Source organism: Musca autumnalis, unplaced genomic scaffold (assembly GCF_047663935.1).
Source record: "Musca autumnalis isolate F117 unplaced genomic scaffold, ASM4766393v1 scaffold_5, whole genome shotgun sequence".
NCBI lineage: Eukaryota > Metazoa > Arthropoda > Insecta > Diptera > Muscidae > Musca > Musca autumnalis.
In genome coordinates, this window is record NW_027412088.1 from 73384784 (window position 1) to 73402127 (window position 17344).

The 17344-nt window shown below is 36.0% G+C and overlaps 1 protein-coding gene across 2 annotated transcripts in view; it reads right to left on the bottom strand.

The window, feature by feature from the left end:
• The window catches only part of reb (rebuf), a 69426-nt gene that overhangs the window by 15641 nt on the left and 36441 nt on the right, over nucleotides 1–17344 (bottom strand). The window contains exon 1 of one of the 2 annotated variants that reach the window (XM_073992545.1): nucleotides 15879–16101. The exons of the other annotated variant lie outside the window; for it this stretch is intronic. The gene's annotated coding sequence lies outside the window, so the exon portion shown is untranslated. Of the gene's footprint in view, nucleotides 1–15878; nucleotides 16102–17344 lie in introns of those variants that run through there. 2 annotated transcript variants of the gene reach the window in all.

The following is a 17344-nucleotide window of genomic DNA, read 5'->3' on the forward strand; positions in this document are numbered from 1 at the left end:
TTATGACCACTGTATTATTGTATAAAAGACGATACCAAAGCTCGAAAGGATAACTTCTAGAGTCATCACACCAATTCGTCGTCATATATCAACTTGCAGCTGTGTCAAAGCCGCCGACGGCAAATTATTATCGGGTTTCCCCCGTGCCAAACCGCCTGACCTCACAATTAGTCGTCAAAAGAGGAGGAAAACATCAATGAAAATATATTAAATTAGGCTAATCGGATCGGCCCTATAGTAATAGACAGCAGACATTCTTCCTGTGTGTTAGAAATGTGAACGATTCAGGGAGGAGCGAACTTCGATTCGGACCAGTTCCTTTTACCATTAAAAATTTTATCTAACACAGGAGGAAGCTGCGAAGACAACAGATTGCACAAGTCTATGTCTATGCTCAGCTTATTTGCATGCGGGAAGACGTTACTTGTCCTATAATGTGGAAGTGCAATAAAGCAATAGCGAACTCTATTCAAACCGCAGGAAAATCCATACTTGGGTATCAAAATCGATGGTATGTCTGTAATTCAAGGTTATCTGCAGTCAGCGGCAACACGAGGTGTGAAGGAAATGTAACAAGAGAAGGAGAGGAAAGAAGTGTTTTTTCAGTAGAAAAACGAAAAGAAGAAAAATCTTGGACATGAAAAACCCGAAATGTTTAAAAGCCGGAATAAAGTTAGAAATTTTTACCTTTGGAAGGAATCTTTAGAAGCACACAAAGGGTTTTGAAGAAGCACCCTTTCCTTTGGATAATGTGAAAGAGTCTTTGTAGAGACCCTTTCGTTTGGATAATGTGAAAGAGTCTTTGGAGAGACCCTTTTGTTTGGATAATGTGAAAGAGTCTGTAGAGACACCCTTTCCTCTGGAAAAGGTATTTAAAAGCAGCCTTTCCTCTGGAAAAGGTATTTAAAAGCACCCTTTCCTCTGGATAAGGTATTTAGAAGCACCCTTTCCTCTGGAAAAGGTATACAGAAGCACCCTTTCCTCTAGGAAGGATATTTAGAAGAACCCTTTCCTTTGGGAAGGGTATTTAGAAGAAGCCTTTCTTTTGGGAATGTTACTTAGAAGCACCCTTTCCTTTGGGAAGGGTATTTAGAAGCACTCTTTCCTTTGGGAAGGGTATTTAGAAGAACTCTTTCCTCTGGGAATGATACTTATAAGCACCCTTTCCTTTGGGAAGGATACTTATAAGCACCCTTTCCTTTGGGAAGTGTATTTAGAGGCACCCTTTCCTTTGGGAAGGGTATTTAGAGGCACCCTTTCCTTTGGGAAGGGTATTTAGAGGCACCCTTTCCTTTGGGAAGGGTATTTAGAGGCACCCTTTCCTTTGGGAAGGGTATTTAGAGGCACCCTTTCCTTTGAGAAGGGTATTAAGAGGCACCCTTTCCTTTGGGAAGGGTATTTAGAGGCACCCTTTCCTTTGGGAAGGGTATTTAGAGGCACCCTTTCCTTTGCAAAGGGATTTAAGAAGCACCCTTTCTTTTGGAAAGGGTTTTAAAAAACACTCATTCCTTTGGAAAGTGTCTTCCTCTTTCTTAGAGGCACCCTTCAGAAGCATAATTTCCTTTGGAAAGGGTCTGTAGAAGCACCATTTCCTTGGGAAAGGGTTTGTAAAGTACCCTTTCCTTTGGGAAAGGTATTTAAATGCACACTTTCCTTTAAAATGGGTCTTTAGAACTACCATATCATTTGGAAAGGGTCTTTAGAACTACCATATCCTTTGGAGAGGGTCTTTAGACCCTTTGGAAAGGGTTTTTAGAGGCATGATTTCCTTTGGAAAGGGATTTTAGAAGCAACCTTCCTCTTGGAAGGGGTCTTTAGACCCTTTGGAAAGGGTTTTTAGAGGCATGATTTCCTTTGGAAAGGGATTTTAGAAGCAACCTTCCTCTTGGAAGGGGTCTTTAGAAGCACTCATTCCTTGGGAAATGATCTCTAGAAGCAACCGTTCTTTAAAAGCACCCTTTCCCCTGGAAAGGGTCTTAAGAGACACGATTTAATTTGGAAGGGGTCGTTAAAGGCACGATTTCCTTTGAAAAGGGTCTTTAGGCACATGATTTCTTTTGGAATAAGGAATGAAGCTTGAGCTGAACTATTCAATACCAGTGCCGACCTATTCATAAGGAGTATACATTAGTTGATCTGTTGAAAGTGTGTGTTTGGAAATCTATTCTTACATCTAAGTAAGTTAGAATGAATATATCCTTCGCTATATCCACAGCCAGAAAGTTCCCCACATGGACAAGTGAAATAAAGCTGAACTTGAACATATTAGTGGATGCTGCCCTGATTCCAAGCACTAACCACTTGTGGCCAGGCAACCGCCATCTAGGTACATCAGGAAAGATTTTCTTGATCCAGAAGGAGAGGTCCAAAGACCTTGGTCTGAGGAATGTAAAACCGTGCCTGCTAATAACATAACATCTAAAGGAGAATGCGAAGATACATTAGCACACCAATGAGTTTTCTATGCAGTACATGTTTGGGTGTTTGGACGCCCAGTCAGTACAGAAGTATACCAGTGTTTAATCGGGGACCACTCTCGCATCCATGGCTGCAGAAGTACACCAACTGCCAAGGCAAAAAACAAGTGATTATGCCCTCAGCCTAACTATCGAAATAGCAGTTTTAGACCGCAAATATGTTTGGATGAAATCCGTTTCAGACAATTTGGAGTCGATTTAGCCCTGTCCTACATTTCTCTAAAAAATTGTGCGCACTATAATTCACGAAGGGAGCAACCGATTTGATCCACACTTTGCACATTGTAATAATACTTCGAGAAATGTGATCAGGTTCAAATATGAACTATATCCAATCCATTCTGTCCGGTAACTCCCACACAAAATTTTAAGAAGAAATGGAGATTGTGTCTCAGATAGTTTTGACATTTGTTTGCAGTAGGTTGTCGTCGCGGCCCCTATTACGACAGTACCATTTTTCAGGTGCAAGTCCATATTTCCTAATATAATGGTCTAAAAACTCTAGAAATCCTTGCCGGCACAAGCTAAAAGAAATTATATCAAAAATTCCAAATTTTCGCTTTAATGTAGTTTAAAATTTGTCTATTTTTTGTAGCATTATGACATCCCTAGTGGTGCAATGGGTGACGTAGGGGATGGAAGATACCAAGGAACGGTCCTGACCGGTTTTAACATGGCAAAGCCCAGGATTTATCTTGGTCCCTCTTTCATCCCAAGTGGACACTGACCTCCCCGTGGTGTCACCTGGGGAACTGCCTTTAACACCCGTTAAAGGTAGTGAGCTAACATGTGCCGCGCGTTCACCCATAAGAACGTTAAAAACTTGGGTTTGGGCGTCGGGTTAGTAACCCTCCCCTAGAAAAAACAGCCTACTATGAAAAAACGAAAGAAAAGAAAAACAAACCCCTCTAAAGTTGACGAACCCCGCAAACGTTTTAAGGACCATGATCTGCGAATCTGCACCTGGAATGTTCGCACTCTTTATAGAGAAGGTGCAGTCTTCGCATTGGCAGACGTACTTGAAAAGTACAAGACCGATATTACTGCCATACAGGAAATACGATGGATTGGGAAAGGCGTCACAACAACACCTAAAGGTGACGCACTGTATTATAGCTGCCATGACGTAAAGCATGAGTTTGGTTGTGGATTCGTAGTTAGTCGGAGACTAAAACATCTTGTATCCAGCTTCACTCCAGTGAATGAAAGACTTGCTGCAATTCGAATAAAAGCTAAATTCTTCAACATCAGCTTTATCTGCGCTCATGCTCCCACTGAAGAAAAGGATGAACAGACCAAAGATATATTTTACGAGCGCTTAGAGGAAACATATGACCGTTGCCCTGCCCATGACATTAAAATCATTCTAGGCGATTTTAATGCCAAAATTGGAAAGGAGAATATCTTTGGCCCAACAGTCGGGAAATTCAGTCTCCACAGTGAAACATCTGACAATGGTATGAGACTGATAGACTTTGCAGCTGCAAAAAACATGGTAGTTAGCAGTACCAGATTTAATCATCTCGATATTCATAAGGGCACCTGGCTGTCTCCAGATCAGAAAACAAGAAACCAAATTGATCATGTTGTGATAGATGGAAGACATTCATCGAGCGTGTTGGATGTACGATCTTTCCGAGGCGCAAACATTGATTCGGACCACTACCTTGTTGCAGCAAAGGTACGCACCCGCTTAAACGTAGCAAACAAAGTACGAACAGACACAACACGAAAGTTAGACATCGGTAAGCTGCAATCACAACAGATAGCCACAGCATATTCCACTCAACTAGCCCAATTGCTTAATCAAAGCCCTCCTCATCCCGATAACATATCAGCGCAATGGCAAAGCATTGCCCACTCCATGCAAACAGCCGCAAAATCCATACTTGGATACCAGAGACCTCCACCAAGGAATCCATGGTATGATGAGGAGTGTCGTGCTGCCACCGAAGAGAAAAATGCGGCATATAAGGCTACTTTACAATCCGTAGCAACGCGTAGCGCACGAGAGAGATACAGGGAGAAAAGGAGAGAGGAGAAACGTCTTTTCCGCAGGAAAAAGAGAGAGATGGAAAAGCGGGAGTGTGAAAAAATCGAGATGTACAGGAGCCAGAATGAAGTCCGAAAATTCTACCAAAGAGTCAAGCATCAAACTGATGGCTTTGGTACAGGCACATCCTCCTGTAGAGACCAGCAAGGTAATTTGGTAACTGATACAGATAGTGTACTCAGGATATGGAAAGAACATTTTTCAAATCTGTTGGTATCCAATAGCAGCGAAGACGACGAAGATACCACAGTCCCAATCCCAGAAGATGGTATTGAATGTATACCGCCCAGCCAAGATGAGGTAAAGACAGCAATAAATCGGCTGAAGAATAATAAGGCAGCAGGGGCCGATGGCTTACCAGCCGAGCTGTTCAAAACCGGAGGCGACACGCTGATAAGGTGTATTCATCAGCTAGTTAGCACCATCTGGCAGGAAGAACGAGTACCCGACGATTGGAACCTGAGTATCCTGTGCCCCGTCCACAAGAAGGGAGATAAGACTGTATGCTCTAACTATAGGGGCATAAGTCTACTCCCTATTGCCTACAAGATCGTGTCAGGGATATTGTGCGAACGACTAAAGCCAATGGTCAACGAGATTATTGGACCATACCAATGCGGCTTTAGACCTGGCAAGTCCACCATTGACCAGATATTTACCCTGCGGCAAATCCTGGAGAAGACCCAAGAGATGCAGATCGACACCTACCACCTTTTTGTCGATTATAAAGCAGCCTTCGACAGTCCGCTGCGCTCAAAGGTATTCCAAGCCATGTCTGAATTTGGTATTCCCGCAAAGCTCATCCGACTTTGTAAAATGACTTTAACTGACACGAGGTCCTCAGTTAAAATAGGAAAGAACCTCTCCGAAGAGTTTGGTACCAAAAGAGGTTTCAGACAAGGAGACAGCCTTTCGTGTGACCTCTTCAACATCCTGCTAGAAAAGGTTATACGAGAGGCAAACGTCAAAAGAAGTGGCACAATCTACACCAACAGTCACATGTTACTTGCTTATGCTGATGATATAGACATCATGGGTCGATCAGTAAAAGAAGTAACTGATACCTTTATAAAGGTCGAAGGAGAATCTGCTAAAGTGGGTCTGGCGGTAAACGGTGAGAAGACCAAGTTGATGGTGTCGACGCGCAATGCGTCCATTGAGCTCGGACCGACTGTGGAAGTTGGTTCCTATAATATTGAGGTAGTAAAAGACTTCGTCTACCTCGGCACCTCCGTCAACACAACAAACGACATCAGTTGTGAAATAAAAAGAAGAATTGTATTGGCCAACAGATGCTACTTTGGATTAAGTAAGCAGTTTAAAAACAAAGCCACATCTCGTCAAACAAAAATAACGCTCTACAAAACACTGATACTACCCGTGCTGATGTATGGCTCCGAAGCCTGGGTACTTGCGCAAGCGGACATGGCAGTGCTTGGTGTGTTTGAGAGAAAAATTCTTCGAAAGATCTATGGACCAATCTGCGTTGACGGTGAATATCGACGTCGCATGAACCAAGAGCTGTATCTGCTATACAACGACATGAATATTGTTAAACGTATCGAGATGCAGCGATTGCGTTGGCTAGGCCATATCATAAGAATGAGCGATGATGAACCCGCTAAAAAGGCGTATGAATACATGCCACATGGCGGTGCACGCAGAATTGGCAGGCCAAGGAATAGATGGCGCAAACAAGTGGATGATGAGATGACAAGGCGCGGTATTCCAGTGTGCAAAGCAACAAATAGAGAGGAATGGAGATCTCTTCTTAGTTCGGCCTATAGAACAAATGTTCTGTAATGGGCCAGCTAAGTAAGTAAGTAAGTGGTGCAATGAGTTCCTTTGCCTGCATGAAGTGAACAAAACTTTGTAATGGCTCGAGACGAAAAAATCTCTAATCAAGCAATTTAAATATTTTAGGGAAAAGTGTTTTATTTATTCTCTTTTACGAAAAAAACCTAACCTGCGACATTACCCTTGAGTGTTGTAAACATATCAATGTGGAGGTTATAAAGTTGGCTTTAGAAAAATTGTAAAACCATTAAAATCACTCATTACAATGTAATTTGATGGATATTTGGTCTGTCCCCTTTCTCGCTTTGCAAATGTAAATATGTAGTTAAAATTGAGTTACATGGGCTTACCTTCAGAAAATTAAATAAAAATTAAATAAAATAAAACAAGTAAGAACAGACTATAGTCGGACGGGGCCGACCATGTGATACCCTATACCACTATCCCTGTGCACTAGCTTTCCGGGCTAGCTGTTATAAGATGTGCATTAGAAATTTTACCAATTTTCACACAAAAGTTTTGATCAATTTAACCCGCTAAATATTATCCGATCATACCGTTGACTTGCACGCTACTTCTTCATCTCAAACCAAAACTACGTTTAAAATTTCGCGCCGATCGGACTATTATTGCGACCTACAGAGCGGCTACAAAATCGAGCAAAAATTTTGTTTTTGGTCCATTTCATCCCTTTAACATTTCACGATCATCGCCAAAAACTAATCAGTTCTATTCTGGTCCAAACCCGACCTCCATACTAAATTTCGTGACAATCGGTCCATAATTGCGGCCTCTAGCTTGATTACAATTTTTAATGGACGGACAGACGGACGGACGGACGGACGGACACACATCGCTAAATCGCTTTATCTCGTCGAGATATGAAGTTTGGTATACCACATGAGGGGTCTACGACGAATATTTCGCGGCGTTACATGAATTTTTGGGAAAACAAACTTATTATACCCTTTTCCACATTGTGGTATAGGGTATAAAAAATAATAAAAATTCACACACAGAGAGCGCCTAAGCGTGATTTGAATTCCACACTACCGACTGTCTGAGCGACTTGGTCAATACGAAAACAAGTGAGCAAAGGCTATAGTCGGGATGGGGCCGACCATGTAATACCCTACACCACTACCCCTGTGCATAAGCTTTTCACTGGTAAACATTTCTTTTAGGGAATTTAAACCGACTACCACCAAAAATAATATGCCTCTTTGTCTCTGGGACCCCCATAAGCAACCAAAATTTCGTGACCATCCGATCAAAATTACGACCTGTAGCTTGATTGCAAAAAATGGAAGAATTGGATGCATTATCGACTATTGTGGTATCTCCCTTGTTTGACCACCTTCGCCAACCTGCTTTACACCAATGTAAAGGTAATATTTTCTTCTTCCATTGACAGGCTTCGTCGTTGGAATACCCCTACTAGAAGCCAATATATTCACAAAGAATAAAACTTTGAATTTGTCACCAAATGAGTTTTTCCCCATTCCGACCCCTAAATATTATCCGGCTATCACCAAAATCAATAGGCTTCTTCCTATGTGGAACCCGCATCAACTCCCGAAAAATTCGTGACGATCCGATTAAAATTGCGACCTGTAGCGTGATTACAAACAAATCGGAAAATGGGATGCATTACCGACTATTGCGATATCTCTGTTGTTTGAGCAGCTACGACAACCTACTTTACATCGTTGTAAAGGTGATATTTTCTACTTTCCTTGCCAGGTTTGCTTTTGATATACCTCTTAAAGAAACAGAGATATTGGTTTTGAAATAAAACGTATACCTTTTCTCCAAATAAGTTTTTGCCCATTCCGACCCTTGAATATTATCCGACCATCATTAAAATCAGTGGGCTTCTTCCTCTGTGGGACCCCCATTAACCACTAAACTTTCGTGACGATCCGATCAAAATTGCGACCTGTGGCGTGATTACAAAAAAATCGGAAATGGGATGCATTATCGACTATTGCCATATCTCTGCTATTTGACCACCTATGACAACCTAATTTACATCGTTGTAAAGGTGATATTTTCTACTTTCCTTGCAGATTTTGCTTTTGATATACCTCTTAAAGAAACAGAGATATTGGCTTTGAAATAAAATGTTGACTTTTCTCCAAATAAGTGTTTGCCCATTCCGACCCCTAAATATTATCCGACCATCACCTAAATCAATATGCTTCTTCATCTGTGAGACCTCCATTAACCCTAAAATTTTAGTGACGATCCGATCAATATTGCGACCTGTAGCGTGATTTCCAAAAAAATAGAAAAATGGGATGTATTACCGACTATTGCGATATCTCCGTTGTTTGGTTACCTACGCCGACCTAGTTTGCATCATTGTAAAGACGGGATCTTCTACTTTCATAGTCAGGCTTTGCTTTTGGAAAATTTTCAACCAAAGCTGTGATATTTGTCAATATGATTAAAATCGCAAAAATGAAAATTGGGGTTTTATTTGCTACTATTGCGATATCTTCGTTGTTTGATCACCTACGAGCACCAACTTTACATCATTAGAAAGGTGAAATTTTCTGTTTTCATTGTCAGGTTTTGCTTTTCGTATACCCCATATAGAAGCTGAGATATTGGCTTTGGAAAAAAACGTTGTCTTTTTATCCACCTAAGTTTTTTGCCCTTTCCGACCCCTAAATATTATCCGACCATCACCAAAATCAATAGGCTTCTTCCCCTCCGGGACCCCCATCAACATCCAAAATTTCGTGACGATCCGATCAAAATTGCGGCCTGTAGCGTGATTACAAGGTTTAGATGGACAGACGGACAGACGGACAGACGGACGGACGGACGGACTGACGGACGGACACACATAGCCAGATCGACTCAGCTCGTCGAGACATTCATTTTGATATATATAAGTATGGGTCTACGACCATTATTTCGATGCGTTACAAACTTTTTGGCCAAAACCAACTTATAATACCCTCCCCACATAGTGGTGTAGGGTATAAACAATGAAGCGGCGAATAATTAATTTAACAACAAATTCACATTACAAGTTCAAAGAAAATTCCAAAACAACAACAATAACAATACATGAAATTCCATGGCAAATATGTGTCAAGAGTGAACTTTCATTCTAACAACGAAGAAAAAGTGGGGATCATAAAATTGAACAGCAAAAGTATTTGAAATTGTTGTTGTTGTCGTTGCGGTTACAAAATACAATACAATATTGAATTCAAATAATGCACCAATTTAGTTTACATTGGTCGTTAAAAAGTGCCACACAAAATCATGTAAGAATGTAAGCCAAGGTTTTTGATTTAATTTAAATTGCACGCATTTCCAGTGTTTCCCCAATCTTTCTCCTTCTGTCTGATAGGTAGGTTGTCTTTCATATGCAGTTAAAAAAAATGACTAGAATTTTTAATTGAAAAAGAAAAGAAAATTCCCAAAAGTCTTCTTCTATTTATTTGACATTTTGTTACATATTGTGTATCAGCAGTGAACTGGAATAAAACGTGATGAAATGTCAGGCATTTTACCCAAATAATAGAAAAGAAAAATACTTTCTTTTTTTGTTAAGTACAAATGGGAGTAATGTGGGGGGAAGGGTCATATAATTTACAAAAAAAAAAAAAAAAAACAAATAAATTCCATTTCATTTTAAAATAAATGCCATTTCTTTTTTGTAAGTAAAATCAAATTTCAATTGTTTTAACGACTTTGATTTTAATGCGTATTTTGAAACACAACACGATCTACACAATTAGCAACTCGATTTCTTAATAAAAAGAAATTTTAGAAACACGGATCTTTTAGTTTTGTGTGGGTGGGTCGTGCATAATCGGTCGCTTGGTGTTTAATGAATGGATGGGTGTGATGGGTGTCTGTGTTTGTTAATAGAATTAATATAATCTTTTGACACAGAATCCATACAGTATTTTTGTCTTTAATTAAGAAGTTGTTTTATAGCCTTTAACCATAAATGGTGACACAACTATTTTGTCATTCTGCCAATGAAATTGGTTTTGTTTTGTATGATAATTTGTCACATTGGCGGTATAATAAATTCACTTCTTGCCGTCAAGAGTATTTACCAGTGTCTCCGCTAGTAGCTTTGAAACATAGAAAATTTAAAAATTAGAAAATTTTATTATTGGGTTAACCATTGACGTCACAACACACATGAATCATGTGGGGAATTTCGAATGGCAACAGAACTAAAATATTTAAATAATAAATAAAGACTAGGTTATGTTTATGGTTTTTATTTCAAACACAAATAAAACTACAAGATTAAACAACTATAGAAAATTAGGTTTTGTTTATCATTGTAACGGAAAAATAAAAACAAATATTTCAACAAACACGGTGCTCTCGAAGCAACTTTAAATGGAAGATGCTTACACCTGGGTAGAATGCCAACTTGAATCGCGATTTATTTAAAAATCCCTCCGGCGATTTTTTTGTTTTTGATTTTTCTCATCTATGAACATTGTAGTTTCAGAATTTGCAAAAACTTCCCAGGAGTAAGCACCTTCCATATAAAGTTGCTTCAAGAGAACCGTGCAAACATTCCAGTAGTGCGATTCTCTATCTCATTTTTTGAGTTACCGATAAAAATCGGTAAAATTAAAATGTCTATAAATTTCGTGATTAACGATATTTTTTCGGTAAGTTAGCGACTAAAAAATGTGGCCGCAAAGTTCTACCGATAGCAAGAGTACTGTAAATTTTTATTTGAACTTTTTATTCATAATTTTTTGTTTTAATTTTATCGATGTAATTGTACCGGTAACTCAAAAAATGAGTTAGAGGAGAATCACGCTATAGAAGCGACATGTTTTGACCACACTTCATGTCAAATTACTTGGGGTAAATTTTTGAAAACTATCCGCTAAGAGAACTAAATATATATATCTAACGAGGTGAAAGAAGTAGTCAAAATTACTCAGTGGAAATTAATTCTAGTTTTGTCTTCGAAAGCCGACATACTTGTATTGCCACATAATCCAAATCCAAATTTTCTTTTTTTTTTTACTCATCACCATAAGATGGGCCACAAATGTGGGAGGCTGTTTGCATGAAGTGGATAAACTTACTTAATCTATATCTATTGATGAGGCATATTTTGCGGGAAATCTACTCTAAGTTTTCCTTCGAGTTCAGACGTTCTTGTATTGCCTCATAAGTAGAATAGGGATACACAGTGAATCGCAATAATCGGTTTTTCGATTATTCGGTTTTCGTCAAAAACTTAAAACCCGATTTTCGGTTAGTCGATTATTTACGAGTGTTCTAAAAGTCGACTTTCGATTAATCTTTAACCGCCGAAAATCGATTATAATCGAATATAATCGACCATTTTCGTTGATGCGATCCGTGATGGTTATATGTATAAAAAATACCACCAATTATGCGGTTTTAGCACACCCAATAGTCAACTACGACTAATAGTCGACCACGATTAATAGCCGACTACGAATAATAATAGACTACGACTAATGGTTGACTACGAACAATAGTTGACTCCGTCTTCCGAAAGTCGACTAAGAATAATCGATTTTTCGGTTTTCGCACAATCAATAGTCGACTACGACTTTTGGAAATTTTACGGTTAATAATCGATTAATCGATTAACCGAAATCGATTTTACGTATCCCTAAAGTAGAACGTGTAGTAAGTTGTCAAGTGTATGAAAAAGGGACCAAGGGAACCTGTAGTTACCGACACAATAAGCGGGAATACCAAGCTAAATGACAGGCGTTGTAGTTCGACTGCAGCAAATGTTCGAAGAGAAAGGGCACCACATACCCAAGTTCAGCATCATGAGCTGGATCGCGTTCTTTGTGTTGTCATGGAAGATGAGCTCTATGGTAAAACGGAGATTACGGAAACAGGCGGCTGCAGAGACAACGTATAGTTTCTCTTCCGTCACGAGTAAAAACCTCTTTGTAAAGTTTAAGCATATCCCAAACATCTCGTGCCATTCTAGCTCTTCCGGCGTTTATTTGGATGCCTGAAACTCGGAACAGGGTGCGTAAATCTGTTCATTCTTTTCTTACTCATGGGCCGACCGACCATTGTTTCAGTAGTCAATTGTTTCGCGCTGAAGATTTTGAAGAACTATCTGTTTGAAGACGCATTGGAAAAAGGATGAATCTCTAATCAGCATTACCCTAAGCAAGAATCATACAACAAGTGGTTCTAAAGCTTGTCTCCAATTATATATCTGTATACAGTGAGTACAAAATTTTTTCCAAAAATTTAAATAACAATTTTGAAATTATTTTGAGCTTGAGTTTTTTTTTTGTATTACCAAATCACCTTATATGTAAGATTTTATAAAACCATAAATAAAAACTCGAAATCTGAATGTCCGAGTTGGATTCCCAGGCTAAATAACATCACATACGGCAACGCACAGTGGGAAAAAATTCAATTTTACTTCATTTATTCATAAAATTGACCTATTTGTATTATTTATATATTTTTTTGATCTAACTCCCATAGGGCGGTACCTCCTGATTTATGTAATTTTGATGATTTTAGCCGCATTATCCAACCGAAATGGCTGAAACTAGGAAATTAGTCTTCGTTGGGGGTATACAATATTCCGACAGAGAATTGTTGGTACAGATCCACTTTTTGATATAGGCCCCATTGGAAGGTACCGCACGATTTTGGTAATTTTGAAGATTTTAGCCGCGTTATCCAACTGAAATGGCTCATATTTGTCATTTAGTCTTCGTTACGGGTATAAAATATTCCAACAGAGAACTGTCGATACAGGTTCACTTTTTGATATAGCCCCCCCATAGAAAGGTACCGCCCGATTTTCCGTATTTTTTAAATTTCACCCACATCATCCAACCAAAATGGCTGAAATCTGATTTGAATATACATAATTTATGGTGGAGGGTATAATAAGAGTTCAAAATCACCCCATTCTGCACTTTTTGGTAAGTCCATCAAAGTCTATTGTTGGATTTTCCGCACGCTAGATCGGTATTTTTTCCCACTGTGCAACAGTGGGAAAAATGCCATCAATGTTGTCCTAAGACACGCCGATCGGTCTTGACTATAAAAAATATGTCCCTTATCATTCAGCTAACATGAATTGGGGTGTACTCAATGATGTGAGAGTAGCCATCCTTGTCCCTTGGGGGATGTTTGTAGGAACACATCGTCACCTGAAATATCCAAAGACGTAACACTCAAAGGGTTACGTTATGGGTTTCGTCTTTGGGCATTTCAGGTGACGATATGTATGTATGATTTGGCCTTGTGGCGTAGTTGGAATTATGAGATATTTCTCTATTTGATTTCTGTTTTTTATAAATACCTGAGAACAATATCAAATAATAATCCAAATTTTGAGGAGGATAAAATAAATTTCAAGTTTTTATGGTAATAAATTATACTCGTATTTGCTTTTTTAAGTATTTATTATTTTTTATAAGTGTTTTGAATTTTGAAGAGTTCTCATTTGTTTTCCATTTTTTTTCTTAATTTATTAAATTGTTTTTAATATTATTTTTAATCCGTAATTATAATTCCCAAAAAAAGGTTTGGAAATTTTTGTTTTTAGTTTAGTTTTTCATACCTTTTAGATTTGCTTTTTCAAACCATTTTTTTTTTATTTTTTTTGGTCCCAATTTTAAAATAATGTTTTTTTTTTCTTAACATTTTTTTTTTGAGGAACCAACGGAAACTTTTATTTTTAATATATTTTTTAGAGTCTCACAGAAACGTGGATTTTTTTTGTAATATGTTTTTAGAGTCCCATACAAATATATTTATAATATTTTTTTGGCAACAACAGAAACATGGTATTTTTTTAAAATATTTTTTTGAGTCCCACAGAAACATGGATTTTTTAAAAGTATTTTTTAGAGTCCCACTGAAACGTGGATTTTTAAAAATATATTTTAGAGTCCCACAGAAGCATGGAGTTTTTTTTTACATATTTTAGAGTCCCATAGAGACGTTGATATTTTTAAATATTTTTTTAGAGTCCCATAGAAATGTGGATTATTTTAAAATATTTGTTAGAGTCCCATAGAAAATTGATTTTTTAAAATATATTTTAGAGTCCCATAAAAACGTAGATTTTCTAAACATTTTTAGAGTCTTACAGAAACGTGGATTTTTTAAACATATTTTTTAGAGTCTCACAGAAACGTGGATTTTTTAAACATATTTTTTAAAGTCTCACAGAAACGTGGATTTTTTAAACATATTTTTTTAAAGTCTCACAGAAACGTGGATTTTTTAAACATATTTTTTTAAAGTCTCACAGAAACGTGGATTTTTTAAACATATTTTTTTAAAGTCTCACAGAAACGTGGATTTTTTTAAATAATTTTTGGCAACAAAATATCTTTTAGAGCACCACAGGGACGTGGATTTTTTTAAATATTGTTGTAGAGCCTCAAACTTGGATTTTTTAAATATTTTGTTAGGGAGGTAATTTTTTTTAAAATATTTTTTAGGGTCCCAAACTTGGTTTTTTTTAATTTATTTTTAGAGTCTTAGAGAAAAGTGAATTTTTAAATATTTTGGGCAATAATAAACAACAATTTAGAGGCTTACAAAAACGTGATATTTTTTAAATTTTTTAGAGTCCCACAGAAACGTGTATTTTTTAAAAATATTTTTTTAAGAGTCCCAAGCTTGTTTTTTTTAAATATATTTTTAGGGAGGTGGATGTTTTTTTAATATTTTTTAGAGTTCCAAACTTGGATTTTTTTTCAATATATTTTTAGATTCATACAGAAACTTGGATTTTTTAATATTTTTGGGCAATAAACAACTTGGATTTTTTAAAAAAATAATTTTTAGATTATCACAGAAACGTTTATTTTTTAAAAATATTTTTTAGAATCCCAATAGAACCATATAGTATTTTTACAAATATTTTTTGGGGCAGAAGTGCGAATTATTTTAAAAGTATTTTTTATAATTTTTTAATTTTAAAATGTTTGTATTTTTAGTTTTTTTTTTATTTTTTTTATTGTATTTTTGAAAGTATGTGTATTTGATATTGTTTAAGCTTTTGTTTCAAAACATGATTTTCATATTGTTTTTAAACCAATTTTTTGCAACTTTTGAAATCTCGGAAAATATTTTTCAAAGTTTCTACAAAGTTTTTTTGCTGTTTTTGTTTAAATATGTTTTTTTATTTTTAACAGTTTCGATATTTTTAAATTTTTTAGGAGTTTTCATTTATTTCCAAATATATGTATGGTTTTTTTATTAAATATATTTTTTATTTTCTAACAGTTTCGATTTTTTTTTTTTTTTTGATTTTTAGGAACTTTCATTCTTTGTATTAATTTGTAATTGTTAGTTCACAAATTTTATTTTTTGTCTTCACTTTACATTTCTTTTTTTTTTTTGGTTTTATTTAATTTTTAGCGTACTTTTTTAGTATATTTTCACATCTTTTATATTATATGTGTTTATTAAATTTATCCTTTCCACAATTTTTTATAATTCTCCACTGTTCTTAATAAATTAACAAACACTCCATATAGGAGAAATTTCCAAACACTCACCTTTCTTTTTTTAACGAAAAAAGAAATGCTTTTTTAATTAAATTAAATTTCAAATTAATTTCTGAGCGTTTTTTTATGAACAGTTCCTTTTAAAGTCACTACGCCGCAAATTTTTAATTCCCAATGTTTTTTTTTGCTTCGTTTCTTTGTTAAAAGCTTGCTTTCCGTTCGACCTAAAAGGAACTACTGTTGTGGCTAATTTTTGTCAAACTCTTCAAATGTCTATGTCTACGGCGTTGGTGTGGTGGTTATTGTTTCTATTTGGCCACAGAGTTGTTAAACGAGAATTCAAATGAAATTGAATTCTCACAACAACACAAGTAACGACAACCAATACAACAACATACAAGCAAAACTTTTACTTTTTTCTTCTTTCTCTGAGCAGAAAAAAAATTTAATTAATTTGTGTATTTCTTGAAATTTCACTTAATGAATATTTAAGCCATGGTTAATTATATATATTTTACTTCTTTAAGAAAAAAACAAGACATATATACACATCTATAATAATTTATTAAAACATATATGTTGAAGATTTTTTGCCATATATTGGTTTTTCAATGTATGAGTGTGTACAGTTTCAATATCTTAGCAACAAAAAAGAAGCTAAAACGCTCGAAATGGCAGAACAAGTTCTGCTTTTATTTGTTCGAAAAAAATAACTGGTAAAATTAATAAAATTTTGTATTCAAAATACAAAAATTATGTAAATTAATTTGAGTTAATGCAAAATCTGAAACTGAAACATGTTTCTTCTTCTTCTTCTTCTCTCATTCTGGCTCTCTGGATAAATGTTTTAAGACAAAACCTGAGCTAAATACACACAAATATTTCAATTTATTCTGGTTTTCTTCATATTCTACAGTTAGAATCAACAAGTATTGTATAATTATTGAAATTAGATTCATTAAAGTTAACGACATTGTTTGTTAAGTGGTAAAATAGTGAATGAAAAAAACCGTAATTGAATTAAGTTCTAAAACCAAGTATAATTTTCAAAATCGTTTGTCAAACATCTAAGAAGTTAAGAGGGCCTTATTTTTGACAAAGTTTGTGTCTTAAGTTTTTTGTTTGCATACTTTATTGTGATATGACATTTTGAGGTGAATATTATGTGTAATCATCCCTTTTATTTATGTTTGTGTAAAGCAGTATTACAAGCAATAAATAAAACTAAAAATAACAAAAACGTCACACAAAAAGTAATGGGTGAAATATTGTTAATAAAACGAAATTGCAGCATCATAATGTTGTGTGTGGCCAATTTGGTATTGTTGGATTTGGAGTGTTTTTTTCTTCACACAAATGTCCAATAATAAAGAAGATGAGTAATTGGGGTGTTGTTCGAAAATATTGGATGATATTAGGAAATAGTTTTAAGTAATTTCAAGGATTTTTGTTAAGTTTAATTTTGGAAAGGTAGAGTGTTATTTTTGGAATGAAAGTAATTATGTAAATTTTTGGGA